Below are 15,806 nucleotides of genomic sequence, written 5' to 3'. Positions count from 1 at the left end.
TATCTAACAATGTTTTCTGCAGCTAAATGAGTCCAAATCTGAAGGTGTAATCTTTGGCCCATCGAAGTTAGCCAAAAAGTGTGCATTTCACCTTGGTCCTTTACCAATGTCAACACTCAAGTGAGAACTGATTTAAAATCAATACAGTGGATCAAGGTAGTTTTTTTTCCAACTGAGGGATATTACTGAATTAAAGATCTTCTTGACTTTAAAATGTATGAAGACAGTGATTCACACTGTTATTTCATCCAGACTGGATTAACTTTCTTTATATCTGGGACTGTCTAAAAATGGTGCAAAATGCTGCAGCCAGACAGAAAATGTTCTAATATCTCTATGGTGCTGGCTTCTCTGCAATGGTTTCCTGTTGATTTTAGAGTGCAATACAAGGCCTTGTTAATGGTTTTTAAAGGTTTACATGGACCATGACAGGGGTTCAGACATTAATGCTTGGATATAAGAACTTTGATAAAGTTTGTTTGTGTTTAAAGTAGCATGTGTTAATATTTGAAAATTAAAAAGCAGCACTATTATTGGTGTGGTGCAAAGAAAAAAGTGGAAAGAAAGTGAAATAACGGTAAATAGTGAATTTTTAAAAGATATTGGTAAAACGGCGGTTGCTGCGTTGTGTTTTCACAAACAGTTCAGTTAAATATTTTGTGAGCACTGTGCCAATGTAACAACATAATTAACATGTAATAAACATGCATGGTATTGTTTTTCGTGGTCACTTCTAAATATGTTAATAATTTTAGATACTTTAGAACACACATTAGCTTATTTTCATTTAACTAGTAAAATTTTACAACAATAGGAGTTTTCCACATTAAATTAGATTTTCGCATTTATCTAAACAAAAGCATAAGACTGGTGGTACTTATTGAACAGAAGAGAAGAAAAGAAAAGAAGGTAAAACAGTAGGTTTATTTTTATTTATTTTTTACATTATTTTTGAAAATGTGCGTATAGGACACAACCAGAATGCTAGGGCCCTCCTTGTAAAGAAACATATTTAATTATACATCTTAAATTGTTGGGAGCTGTTTACACTGTAAAAAAATTATCGTGATTTTAACGGTCAAAGGTTGTAAAAATGCTACAATTAATTATTATTAATTATTGTGTTATTTGGTTAACACAAAGTGTTCTTACTATATACGGTGAATGACTGTAATAGATCTAACCTTATGCCCCTAAAATTTACAGAAAAACAATGTAAAATCCCAACAGAAAATTATTGTAAACCCCAAGACATATATTTTTAGTTTGAATCACAGTGGACTTTTGTAAACTATTAAACAGAATATTTTGTTATATTTACAACATGTGATTATAATACATTTTATTTGATAAAACTACAAATATTGGTATCAAAAACAGAGAAATACTGTAAAAGCAATTTTGTTAATTTGACATGCAAATATTGTGAATTTTTTTGTCAGTTGTTCTTAAGAATGTAAGTCACTTAAAAAATGTCTAAACATGTATTTGAATTGCATATAAATATTACATGCATTTTGATTATATAATTTTAACAAACAAATTAATAAACTTAATGAAAATCTGATTTGTTAATCATATATAAATGAAACAGGTAAGATTTATTTAATTGTATTAATAAACTGAATGTGAATGATAAATCCCAGTTATACGTAAATGAAACAGTTAAGATTTATGTAATAGTACACAGAAAAATAAAACATGTTAAATTAACACTTCCTAGTGTTCATGTGTGTGCTCACTAATGAGTTAAAGTACCATTGAAGCAGTGTTGAAGTTACTAAGATAATTAAAAGATGATTGAGAATTAATGATGAACACCTGATGATAATGAGCAGAATCACTGAAGGACAGAGAAACACAAAAACTATAACTGACTTCAGCCACAGCTTTAGATTAAATCAACTGAAGATAAAAAAAGACATTAAATCTCTGAAGATCTCAGCAGAGGATTAAACAACTTCACAAACAGCATTACTAGCTTCACACATTATTAACCAGACTGACTATTATTCCTGTGGATGTTGCTCTTTTATTGAAAATAATAGTTTTATTTGAAGCCACCATGATGGTGAACAGTGTTTTCTTTAATTGGACTCTTGACCCTAGACTCTCTAGCATTACATTTCTGGCTGCTTGAACTGTGATTATAAAACATGTTTGTTATGGCATGGAAAGCCAAATAAAAAAACATGGTAAGGTGATTTGTCTCTTTGTTCATGATTATATTTTCATCATCTAGTGATCACTGGTCTTGTTCAGAGTCTAAGACTCTGTTTATTTGTTATTAATTTTGTTTTATTCATGATAGTTGCCAGTTGATTCTACAGCATGAGCAGTCTAATACACTCTAAAAACTCCAATTAAAATGTTGGAAGAGCAAAAATATATAAGTTGAACTAATTTTCTTACTTGTGCTTAGTTAAGAAGACATATTATATTAAAGGGGGGGTGAAACACTCAGTTTCAGTCAATCTCATGTCAATCTTGAGTACCTATAGAGTAGTATTGCATCCTTCATATCTCCGGAAAGTCTTTCGTGTTATTATATTTGTAAAAGAAATATGGGCTGTACCGAGTCTTTCCGGAAAAAAACCGAGTGCCTGGAGGCGTATCGTGTGGGCGGAGGTAAAGAATGACATATGCGCAAAGCGGTGACGTCCTCAAGTGTGGAGAAACCCATCGCTATCTCAGCTAATAGATATGATCCAGAATCTAATTCGGAGGCTAAAATAGAAACAGCAACAGCAGGACGTCCGTCTCTGTGGTATGTACTGTATTTAGAGGCCTGTCAACAATGACATGATTCGGTTTATGGACTATTGTCTGCGACCAAACCTTAGTAGCAAGCAAAACGGTTTTGCACGTCAGAGTAGTGTAACGTTATAAGTTACATAGAACAGCAATGAAGTCCGTTATTGCATTTGAAAGACGAAGCACGCGATCGTGACGTTTACTGATGTTTACATACGCGACGATAAGCACAGCACAGACATTTGAAGCAGTTTTACTTACCGGCTGTTTCCAAAGCAGGACCGAACCTTTATCGCTGGGACAGCTCCGTCAAAAACACACTTCTTGGAGTGTGGAGATCCACTTTGCGATGCGACAGAAGCATTTCTGCGTTCAAATCGGTTCAAATGCAGCGCTGCCTTCCCGGAATGCTGTGCTGAAGCGTTGAAGTCGCTTAATGTCAAAGTGGAGGAATGAAGTGGAGCGCGGCGCGGACTATAACCGACATTAGTGTTCACGGACGACTGGATCTGCAGCTGAGAGCAGTTTACTGTTTACAGCGTACACCCTACCGGGAGAAGAGCCCTTACGGCCCATAAAAGGACCTTCCGATCTATTAACGTCAAGTAGACCCATACTCGAAAAAAACTCTCCGAAACTTGTGAGAAACCGGAAGGAGTATTTTTGACACAGAAATACTCTATCAAACGTCCAACATTAGTTTTTGAAACTTTGACTATGTTTAGGATAGTCACTATTTTTTTTTTAATTCTTATTATTGTCTTTACAACTGTTTTTAACTATGCTTGTTTTAAATTTTTATTCGTCCATATGGTACTCTTTTTTTCTCATGCATTTGTTACCACTGTTTTAATTCATTTCTATGTAAAGCACTTTGAATTGCCATTGGGTATGAAATGTGCTATACAAATAAACTTGCCTTGCCTTGCCTTAGGATGGGAATCCAAGTCTTTAACAGTGTAAAAAGCTCAGTATGCATGAAACAGCATTTCACCCCCCCTTTAAGTCTGCAGAAATATATTTATAAACAACATTAAATGAATTGATATTTTCAAATGCAGTTAACATTTAGAATTGCAAATGTTGACTGGACTAAAAAACACGAATCCAGTCAATATTTTATAAAAGTAGGCTATGGCCAACTCAATATTTTACTATGGTAAATAGATTTGTGTTTGTGCTGTTGAAATGGGCTTTTAGAAACATTTGATAATAGCCTATATCAGAAAAATATTTGTGAAATTAGATGTATTTTCGATGTTTTGTTTATGATGGTATCTGCATCATGATGATAACATAGATCCTACAACACTTAGATATTACATATTTAATATACATATAAAATTCATGAACATGTAGTTATTTGTGGCATTTAATATGCCACAATTTTAATTTTAATATGAATGAATACGTACAAGAGGTTGTTTGACTATGCGGAAGGATCTGTATTGCTCGTTTGATTTCGCGGAAGGATTAAGATCAAAGGAATTTGCGAGTTTCACCAGAGAGGCAGCAGCAGCAATTTTGAGGGTGCAGTTCACGCGTCAGTCAGGTAAGTGTTAACGGTCCCATGGCATGAATATTTATTTTATGAGGTTTTTCAACATTAATATGAGTTACCCTAGCCTGAATATTGTCCCTAAGTCGCTAGAAATTTTGATCAGTATAAAACGAGATCTGGCTGTCTTTCTCTGCCTTTGAGAAAATGAGAGCCCAGACAAGCTGATCTTGAATTTTCCTGTTATGACGTCATACCAGGAAAGGTTACCGCTCCTTCCTCTGCTTTGCCCGCCCAGAGAATTAGTAGAGAAAGGAGTCAGTTTATCAGTGGATGTCAGCAGCACAGGCTTTACTATACGGATTCAACAGCACCACCACAAACAGTGAGTAACAGTGTTCATTAATGCCTGATCTGGGATCAGTGAGTTCTGATGTGTAGCTAATCATTCAACTTCACTCATACTTTCTTTCTAAATCGTTTAAAACTGTCAATCCCACCACTGGCAGTCTTGATGCATCAGTGAATCAAGCCAGTGACTAAAACCATCAACTTCACGTTGTTTCTGTTAGCAGCATGAAACAAATCTGTTATTTAAATGATTAAACTACAGAGAGCATTCAAAGAACACTCTTTATAATGTTCGGATTGGTCAATCAAACGTTTGAATGACGCTGCTCATTATGCTCAATAAAAGCTCAATAAAAGCCCCCATCTGCACGTTATCTAATTTTAAATGCAAAGATGTCAGCCAATCACAACAGTGGGTGTTTTCACTAAAGACTAACAGCGGACACGCCCCTTGAAAAAGAGCATTCTAAATAGAGGGCTAATATCAGTATAGAAAAAATGCCTTTTATTTCTAAATTATGACATTTTTGATGTAAAAACCCGATATACGATCAATATATGTACACCCCAGGAAACATTATAAAACAATAAAACAACCCATGCCTTGGGACCTTTAATGATTAAATTGCAGACAAATATGTCGAACATATTAGCCTTGTGTGGATATTTAACATTAGAAGTGAAGTAAGAAGTAAATATATCCAAGAGAAATAAGGATTATTTAGGCTACATCAAGTTCACCCGTCATCGAATAAATGATTTAAATTACATTAATGTGATCTTTAAATATGTTTAAGTAATAATACATAATTTTGTGTTAAACTATAATACTATATAATGTATTTTAGATTTACTCTTAGCGTGTTGTGTGCTATATTTGTGTCAGACCAACTTTCTCTCATTAGCTATAGGTCAAGGTGCCGTGGTGATTTTTATACGAGGAAATTTACTGAAACGTGTCAAACGTGTAACTTAATGTAACTTTGAAGTCAAGTTTGAGCCAACTAAAAATTATTAATTCAATTAACTTTAAAAATAATTGTGCAAACATACTTAACCTTCGCCCTGCGCTGAGAAATAAATAAAAAAATGACATACCCCAAATAAAAATGTCTGCAGCTCTTAAACCCTATGGTCTATATCCCTAAATGTGGTCTTATTTTAAACTAGACACTTCAAATTATGTTACCCAAAAGTCATAATAACTCAAAGTAGTATAGGGACAGATTAAAACAAGGGGAAATATGCATGTAAGTGACTCACGTTTTTATTTTTTTATTATTCCCTTATGGAAAAAATATGAGATTTTAATTTTAATGCCCTGAAAATAACCTAAATATAAAACTGAATGTCTGATCATGCTTTGATTAAAATTTGAGGACGATTCTCTCAAAAATGTAGCTTCTGTAAGCTTTTATGTCAAAAAAAGACTGGGCGTCCTTTCAATAAAGTCCAATTATATTAGAACATTTGTGTAATAGTAAAGAGTAGTTTTTATTCAAATAAATCTGCAATAAACTGCTAATTATAATGCATTTGCAGGCCCTGATAACTAAAACAACTATTTACAGAATTTACAAGTGTTAAAAAACTAATTTAGTTGATAAAAACAGTCTCTAATTTAGTCTGCGCGTTGTGTATGGTAAGTGTGTGCGGCAGGCAGGCACTTACACTGGCAGGCGCTGGATACTAATGAATACCTTGAAGACGACGCTAAGTAAGCATGAGGTATTCACCAATGCTTCTTACGACATCTCTTACATAAACTACGCACAATATTGTCTTTTGATTCGTTACTACATCCATCAATCAAATCTATGCTGGCTATGCATTGACTAGGCATTGACTGGCTTATCCAACTAAGGACCGGCGAGTTTGACTGACAGATGTATCACCCAGTGACGAGCTCCCTTTCTATTTATGTGTCCTAGTCAGCTTTTGATTGAAGGAGAGAGACCTGGGAGGGTTTAATATGCCTGGAACAGTCCACAGTACAGGGGAGATTGTCAAAATAATGATTATAATCGCTATTTCATTGAAAATGGATGTAGAAGAGGAAGTTAAGTAGCACCCTCTGCTGGACACCATAATCCATTTCACAACCATATAGGACGAGCCTACGTAGCGATCATGCGCTGAGCATGCAATGTGAGAGCCAATCAAAACATAAAATTGGTTGGGTGATTGTGCACAGAACTGTTTAGTTTGTTTTCACTCAGCATAGAGGTGTCTGTGTGTTCCCCTCAGAGTTGTGTGCGTCAATGATAAAAAGTAAGTGTTTATCTATCTTATATATTGCCGTGACGGCAGAATAAGATTATTGACAGAGATGTTCATATGTAAGATGATGTGTGGAAGACCCGCGGCCCCGCGCGAGCGAATGTTTGTGTAAACAAACGCAATTTATACTTGTTGTGTGTATAACAATATTCAGAATGGTCTTATGTGAGCTTGTTAAAGGGATCCCATGGTGTTGAGACTTGTATGGCTTAATATAACATAAATGATGTCTCTTACTGAATTATGTAGTAGAAAACCCATGAAAGATCTACGTTATTTTAAAAATCGATTTTATATTTGGACCATGGGCGGCGCCATTTTGTTTGCGTTCTAGGTTGATGACGTAGAGTGGTTGAACTCCTCAATCAGCTGGCATTACCCGTAGCTATTTTTACCACAACGCAACTCGAAAATTGTTTCAGAGTTAAACAAAACCAATGAATTCCTTTGTAATTATACTTAAAACACACTCAAACATACATGTGCACACAAACTCACCTACACAAGTCACAAACAGATCGGCGGGCGCGCACACGACAGGCTCTGTCTCAATCGAGATGTTGGGCTGCTCAGTCTCCACGACAGGGGCTGCATCCGAAATCGACCCTATACCCTTAAATAGGGCATTATTTGAAGGGACGGCCATTTGTAGTGTTGTCCGACACCATAGTGGACATGTTCGAGTGCAGTCATTCAGTCTCACGTTCCACCGCAATAACGAGTGTACAGCCGATTTACAAACAGCTGTCCGACTTCACGGACTCAAACATACATGTGCACACAAACTCTCTCTCTCTCACACAGACTCACACACACCCCAACAGATCGGCGCGAACACACACACACACACACACACACACACACACCAACAGATCGGCGCGAACACACACACACACCAACAGATCGGCGCGAACACACACACACACACGCACGCACTGCGCGCGCATACATAACCCTCAATCTATTCCCTGTGTTGATATCCTGTTCAACACATCCTGTTCCCTAGATGGACTGTTGATAGTAGATTAACTATAATGCCTAATGTGACCAGCAGAGGGAAATATCTAGGTAGGACGATGGGATAAAGTAACGTGAGGAAGAGAGGCAGGATGTTTTGGTGATGATGCATGCGATTGAGACAGAGCAGTCAGGTGTGTGTGTGCGCGCCCGCCGATCTGTTTGTGACTTGTGTAGGTGAGTTTGTGTGCACATGTATGTTTGAGTGTGTTTTAAGTACAATTACAAAGCAATTCAATTGTTTTGTTTAACTCTGAAACAATTTTCGAGTTGCGTTGTGGTAAAAATAGCAACGGGTAATGCCAGCTGATTGAGGAGTTCAACCACTCTACGTCATCAACCTAGAACGCAAACAAAATGGCGCCGCCCATGGTCCAAATATAAAATCGATTTTTTAAATAACGTAGATCTTTCATGGGTTTTCTACCACATAATTCAGTAAGATACATCATTTATGTTATATTAAGCCATACAAGTCTCAACACCATGGGATCCCTTTAATGCCATTGTGACATTTCCGCCTAAATTTAAATGATAGTTAATTTGGAAGTTTGATTAATCTGTCAAAGGTACAGTTATATTTGGCTAAGCATATGTGTATTTGGTTCATAAAGCTAACACGTTGAAGGATGCACAGTATTTATATATATTGTATTACAGTGCTGTGTACAGCTTTACATTTGTAATGTTGTCTGGCCATTTATAGGTGATAATGTTACCCTGTTTTTCTAGATTCACTTAATTTATGTATTTTATTTCTCCCTTCCTTTGTATAGACCACACAGACACATACACACAGACAGACACCAATGTAACCAGTGAACTTGATGGACAATAAAGTAGTTAAAATGGGGTTCCTGTCTCCGTGTTCTTACCGACACACCATGGCGATGGCCAAATCTACCTAAAACCAGTCCAACTTCATTACTTCAATGGACATGATTGATTACTCTTAACGCAAAGCGCTTATGCAAACAACGGAGGATTTTTAGTTTTTTCCCCTTATTTTTCGTTGTTTTGGATTAAAAGTGGGATGCATTTTGAAGAGTGGACTCTTACACAGACATGTATGCTGTTGTTTCGTGGATTCGTCCGATCTGATCTGAACGTCAGGAGATGAAAGATGAGTACCGCGTTCATTATGCTAATGTTTAAATAGCCACTGCTTTAGCATTTAATTTAACCCTTTCCTCTCTGGTGTATTTATTGCAAAAACGAGTTCAGAACATGAATCTTGAGTGTTTTAGCTTTCAAATGATGCATAGTTTGTGATAGTTGATTGAACAGCTTGTATAAAACAAAAGTAATTATGAGTAGAGACACGCCCACTTGCGTCATTCCCACGATCCGGTGCGGATAGGAGCCCCGCAAATAGGGGAAGTCCCCCGGACGTTGCGAACGTCCGTTTAGGTCCGCAGTAGGTCCGAGTTGTAACGTTCGCTGACGGACGTTCGGCGGACGTCCGCATTTGGTCCGCTTTGTAACGTTCGCTCGCGGACTTTCGGGGACGTCCGCATTTGGTCCGCGGTGGAACGTTCGCTCGCGGACTTTCGGGGGACGTCCGCATTTGGTCCGCGGTGGAACGTTCGCTCGCGGACTTTTGGGGGACGTCCGCATTTGGTCCGCGGTGAAACGTTCGCTGGCGGACGTTCCGAGGACATTTTGTTTAGGCCAGTTCGCGAACGTCCCTATTTCGTCCCTCAATGGCATGCCATTTCCATAACAACACTTGCAAAATCAAGCAGCCCAAAATCTGCCTTTTATCAACAACAACAACCTGACACTTTGTAACTCAGACAAACGGAAAATTGTACTAAAATAAACCCATATTGTATTTTAAAAGGGGATTTAGTTATTCCTTAAAATGTGATAATGGAAAGTGTTTGGAAAAAATGTTTGTTTTGTAGATTGACAATATATTGCAAATAAACAAGGCCTAGTAAAATATGATCTAAATAGCTATTGCAAATAACTTTCGTGCTTATCGATATCACTAATGAAAGACGTCTTCAAATCACGAGTTTGTTTTATAATTTGAAAATACGATACCCTTCAATAATATTAATAGGACATAGGCTACAATTTATTATGTATTTCACATGCATGAGAAAAATTAAGGTTGAATCTCCGGATCTGAATCGACTTCAACTGATGAATGCATTCAATGAAAACGTGAAGAATGAAAAATCACATTCCTGGAAAGAAGGTGGAAATAACACAGGTAAGAAAAATAACATTTTCCTACCCATTTACTTGTCAAATTGTTGGTCAGATGAAGGCGATTGGTTTTATTCAAAGAAAGGCTATTTTAAGAAAAATATTTTAATAACTGCATTTAAGACTTTTAATTCAGCTCATATAACAACACACACACAAACACACACACACACACACACACACACACACACACAAACACGTCATGGTGCGCTATCTTTCTGGGGACTCACCATAGATGTAATGGTTTTTATGCTGTACAAACCATATATTCTGTCCCCCTACACTGCCCCTGCCCTTGAACCTACCCATCACAGGAAACTTCCTGCATTTTTACATTTTCATAATAACTCATTATGTATGATTTATAAGCTTTTGTACCCATGGGGACCTCAATTTAATTCCCCACAGTGACACCAGTCCCCATGAGTCTGTGTGCATTCAGGTTGAAGTCCCCAGCAGGCTAGAAAAACATGTACACACACACACACACACACACACACACACACACACACAAAGAAAAAAGTTAAATATAGCCTGCACTGGGAGATACAAGCAAGAGTCGATCAAATGCGCCTAACCGTGTGACGTCATTGTTTGAGGTACGCGCAGCACGTATCCATGGCAACGTTTAGCTGCGTAGAGAGAGAGAGACCGTTAACGGTCCTGCCGGATTTCCTCAGCTTAGAAGCGGCTTTAGTTTTCTCTTTCGTCGTCGAAAAAGGTATTTATAATTTTAGATTAGTAGACATTTTAGCTATCATAACAATTGTTAATCTTGTAAAGTTTAAAATATGACAATTTCACATTTTAAAAGGTTTCCTTCGTGTAGTAAGTTAACGTTACAGCTGCAAACCGTTAACGTTAAGTTATGCTAACACTTTTTAAAACTGAAATGAGACAACTTTATCTGATATTGACAAATATAGGGCTTAAATATCGAACTTTCCAAAGTAAATACACACTGAGGCAAAAGACAAAAGCCTAAATTTAGACGGCCTGATGTTATCCTGGACCATCTAACGAAATCAAGTTTTTTTTTCAATGGACAAACGATGACACTTCTAGTATTACTCATATGAGATAATAACATGAGATAATAACACAGATAATAACTGAATGTGTTCATTTTGTTGTTTTAGGTTAGAAGCCAACGAGAAGAATTGCCATCGGACTGCAGTTACACAGCTGACGACCAGAGACGCGCGTGTGTGTGCGCGCACACACAGCTGCCTTGCGCTTACACCATGGTTTACACACACGAACACCCATGGAAAGAGCACATCACCTTTCCAGTTGTTCAAATAAAATAAATATATTTTGTTCGTTACAATTCCTACGTGTCTGTTTACTTTGGTTTCCCGAAATGCAAAATAAAATCGAATAAAACGCTGGTAAATAGAAAGTCCCATAAACGTCCTGAATGGCCGCTTGACGTCCTGTGAACGTCCCCGTGAATGTCCGGAGGACGTCTTTGAGGACGTCCGCGGGACGTCAAGAGGACCCTACACATGGACGTCCGGGGGACGTTTGCGGAGGCCATTTAGTTCTGGGGACCTTTTTTGTTAGCTGGGTTAGGAGGTTAATGTTGAAGTCAAGTTTGAGCCAGTTAGAAAATATTAATTCAGGTAACAATTTCTAGAACAGCCATTACATGATAATTATATAATCATCATCAAATAGCCAAATCACCTGGCCATGTTTTTTTTTCTTGGCTTTCCATGCCATAACAAAAGTGCTTTACAAACATGATGCCTCGAGGCCTTCATCATCATCAACATCGTCATCTTCAGCAGTAACGTTAACCCTCGTACCTCCTGCTGAGAAATGGTCAGTCAACTCACTCAGGCAAGCATTATTCATCGCGTGTTTTCCATTTATGCCAGAAGAATTCAAAAGCGGAACTTCACGACCTGCTCGTGTGTTCTCACCAAAACTCTCACTCTCACGCCGCATTCAGCGTTCTCGCAGCAACACTCAAACATAAACACAAACAACTGCACAATCTATACGGTCTTATTTCGGCCGACAGTTATCGTGGCCATAGACATTAGTTCCGCGGCTGCTCGCAATAGTTCCGCCACCTCTTCGACAGTGATTGTTACCTTTCCTCCTCCCACAAGTGAGTATAGCTTTTTCTGTACACGCTTCCAATATTTCTGTTTTTTCTGGCTTTTATTCTCTGTTAAATCCATCTAGCTATATAATATATTTCTGCTCTGCTATTGGAGCTGGCCCAAAGCGTGAGGATGCCTCCGCAAACGGTCATGTGCCCCACCCCCCATCTCTTTAATTTCTTCTCTGCTATCAGCGCTGACCCAAGTGTGAGGCTGCCTCCGTAAACGGTCCCCACACCCCACTCCTTTTTGCATCTGCTATCAAAGCAGACCCAAGCGTGAGGCTGCATCCGCAGATGGTCATGCCCCTCTCCGCCACAATTGGAGCCGATCCAAGCATGGGGTTGCTCCCCAAGCTTTCTATTCTCCAACCTCATTCCATCCAGCTTCTGCTTCCTCTATAGTTCCTCGCCTCCTTCTCAACTGCATCTGCTCTTACAGTTCCTACTACGTCATTACTATGGATCCATTACTATGGATCCATCACCTGTCTCCACCAAGCCTCCGCGCCTCAATCTCCTCACATGCAGTGATGTTCATTAAAAAAGCTTCAGCAAATCCTCACCCACTCTGGTATTCAAGCTTACTTGCATGCATCTCACTCCTTCCGCAATGGACGCAATGGAGCAACCACCACCGCAGGCCAAAAAGGACTGCCAGACCATCAATTAAACTACTGGGTTGGTGGTCCTCAGAGGCTTTTCGATCTTACTTTCGTTCGGACCTCAACCTCATCAAACAAGCCATCTTTGCTTGACGCTGCAGTGCTCTGCCAATTTGATACTGACGCTGCAGTATTTGGCTTTACTAGATTTCGCCGTTGCAGTCCTTTACTAGATATCACTGTTGCAGTCCTTCAATTAATGCCACAGTCCCTCGCTTGATGCTTGCCACTACAGTTCCCCTCCAGTTTGATGCTGCCACTGCAGTGCTCCTCCCATTCAATGCTGCCGCTGGAGTACTCCTCCTATTTGATGCTGCCGCTGCAGTGCTCCTCCTATTTGAGGCTGCCGCTGCAGTGCTCCTCCAGTTTGATGCTGCCACGGCAGTGCCCCTCCTATTTAATGCTGCCACTACAGTGTTTTGCCTATTTTTGCCGCTGCAGTGCTCCTTCTATTTGATGCTGCCGCTGCAGTGCTCCTCCAGTTTGATTGTGCCACTGCTGCTGCAGTGCTCCTCCTATTTGAGGCTGCCGCTACAGTGCTCCTCCAGTTTGATGATGCCACTGCAGTGCTCCTCCCATTTAATGCTACCACTGCAGTGCTCCGCCATTTTGCTGCTGCAGTGCTCCTCCAGTTTGATGCTGCCGCTGCAGTTCTCCTCCAGTTCGATGATGCCTCTGCAGTGCTCCTCCTATTTTGATGCTGCCGCTGCAGTGCTCCTCCAGTTTGATGCTGCTGCAGCAGTGCTCCTCCTATTTTTGATGCTGCCACTGCAAAGCTCCTCCTATTTCAGTGCTGCCACTGCAGTGATCCGCAATTTGATGCAGCCGCTGCAGTGCTCCTCCAATTGTATTCTGCTGCTGCAGTGCTCCTCCAATTTGATGCTGGACCTCCAGTGCTCCACAATTTGATACTGCCGCTGCAGTGCTCCACAATTTGATCCTGTCGCTGCAGTGCTCTGCCAATTTTATGTGGCGTACTTCCGTTTTTTGATGCTGCTGCTGCAGTGCTCTGCAATTTGATGCTGCAGTGCTCCACCATTCTTATGCAGCCGCTCCAGTGCTCCGCAATTTGATGCTGCCGCTGCAGTGATCCGCAATTTGATGCTGCCGCTGCAGTGCTCCACCATTCTGATGCAGCCGCTCCAGTGCTCCGCAATATGATGCTGCCGCTGCAGTGATCCGCAATATGATGCTGCCGCTGCAGTGCTCCGCAAATTTTATGCAGTGTGCTTCTCCTTTTTGATGCTGCCGTTACAGTGCTCTGCCAATTTGATGCTGCAGTGCTTCTCTTATTTGATGCTGCCAATGCAGTGCTTCACTAATTCGTGACTGCTGCTGCAATACTTTGCTTGATGCTGCCGCTGCCGTGCCCAGTACTCCACAATTTGATACTGCCACTGTAGTTCTTCTCCAATTTGATGCTGCAGTGCTTCTCTATTTGATACTGCCGCTGCAGTGCTTCTCAATTTAATACTGCCGCTGCAGTGCTCCGCCAATTCGATTCTGCCACTGCAGTGCTTCGCTATTTTGTGACTGCCGCTGCCCTACCATCTTGAGACTGCCGCTGCAGTGCCCCGCCAATGTGAGACTGCCGCTGCAGTGCCCCGCCATCTTGAGATTTCTGCTTCAGTGTTTTGCTTAATGCTGCTGCATTGCTCTGCCATTTTGAGACTGCCGCTGCAGTGCCCGCCAATTTGAGACTGCTGTTGCAGTGCTTTGGTTGATGCTGGTGCAGTGCCCTGCCAGTTTGAGAATGCTGCTGCAGTGCCCCGCCAATTTGCGAATTCTGCTGCAGTGCCCCACTCAATGCCAGACTGTTGCTGCAACACCTCACCTGTTTCATAAACTGCTACGGCAGTTACCTACCTCAGTGCTGCTACAGTGCCATCTTCCATTCAGTCTATTTTACAATTTTGGGGGGTCCAAATGTATAAATCCAGGTATAAATCCAGCAGCTTACCTCTTCCCCTTTTTAGTTCCTGAAGCATCCCTCCTCCTCCCCTGCTCCTTCTTTTGTACAACTTTGTACACCACACTGGTGGTGATTGAGGAGAGATCCCTGACATAAGTGTAAAGCACTTTGGGTGTACAGTAGTACATATGAAGAGAGCGTTATATAAATGACTCATTCATTCATTATTTTATTCATTCAATTTTGACTGTTATAGGGGGGCAATCAATCTGAGCTCGGGTAGAGTATCCTCTCCGAGCCCTTCTATAGCAGACAGCTAGCCAAATCTGTTTACCACTTTCACTAAGATTATATGGGCACACTCGTGAAAGTCAGTTTGGTTAGTAAAGCATGAAGCTGGTAATGCTGTTACACACATTTTACCCCCCAAATGACCATTTTCCCCCCAGAGAACAATGCCAGACCGAACTGCCTGACCTAAAAATGTTGTGGGCGGGGCTAAATTCGGCTGCCATCCAGGCTAACAGACTTGGACTTGTCCGCATAATTTTTAATATTATAGTGCGCATAGTTTCATAATTCTCTGGTAACCACAGCTGCCAGCATTTTCCTGTAAAAATATATATATTTTTTACACTGTAAAAAAGATCCCCATAAAATTTACGGTAAAAAAACGGCAGCTGTGGTTGCGAGAACTTTACCGTAAAAAATACAGCACTAACGTTTTAGGTTTTACGGGACAGCAGCATATAATTTACAGGTTTATAATGTAATAATTATGGTTGAAAACCATTTATTTTACAGTTCAAAACTGTATAGTTTAAAGGTTTATACATTTTATTTTACAGTAAAATACCGTTAAATGTACAGTTTTTTTAAGTGAAAAGAACAGGTCGTTTTGTAATTTACAGTGCAAAAACCGTAAATTGACATTCCCAGAATTCCCTACGTTACACTTCGCATTTAATGCATTTTTATATAATTAACTGTTTCTTCTTA

This window comes from Pseudorasbora parva, chromosome 16, assembly GCF_024679245.1.
Source record: "Pseudorasbora parva isolate DD20220531a chromosome 16, ASM2467924v1, whole genome shotgun sequence".
Taxonomy (NCBI): Eukaryota; Metazoa; Chordata; class Actinopteri; order Cypriniformes; family Gobionidae; genus Pseudorasbora; species Pseudorasbora parva.
Note: the sequence above shows the minus strand (reverse complement) of the source record.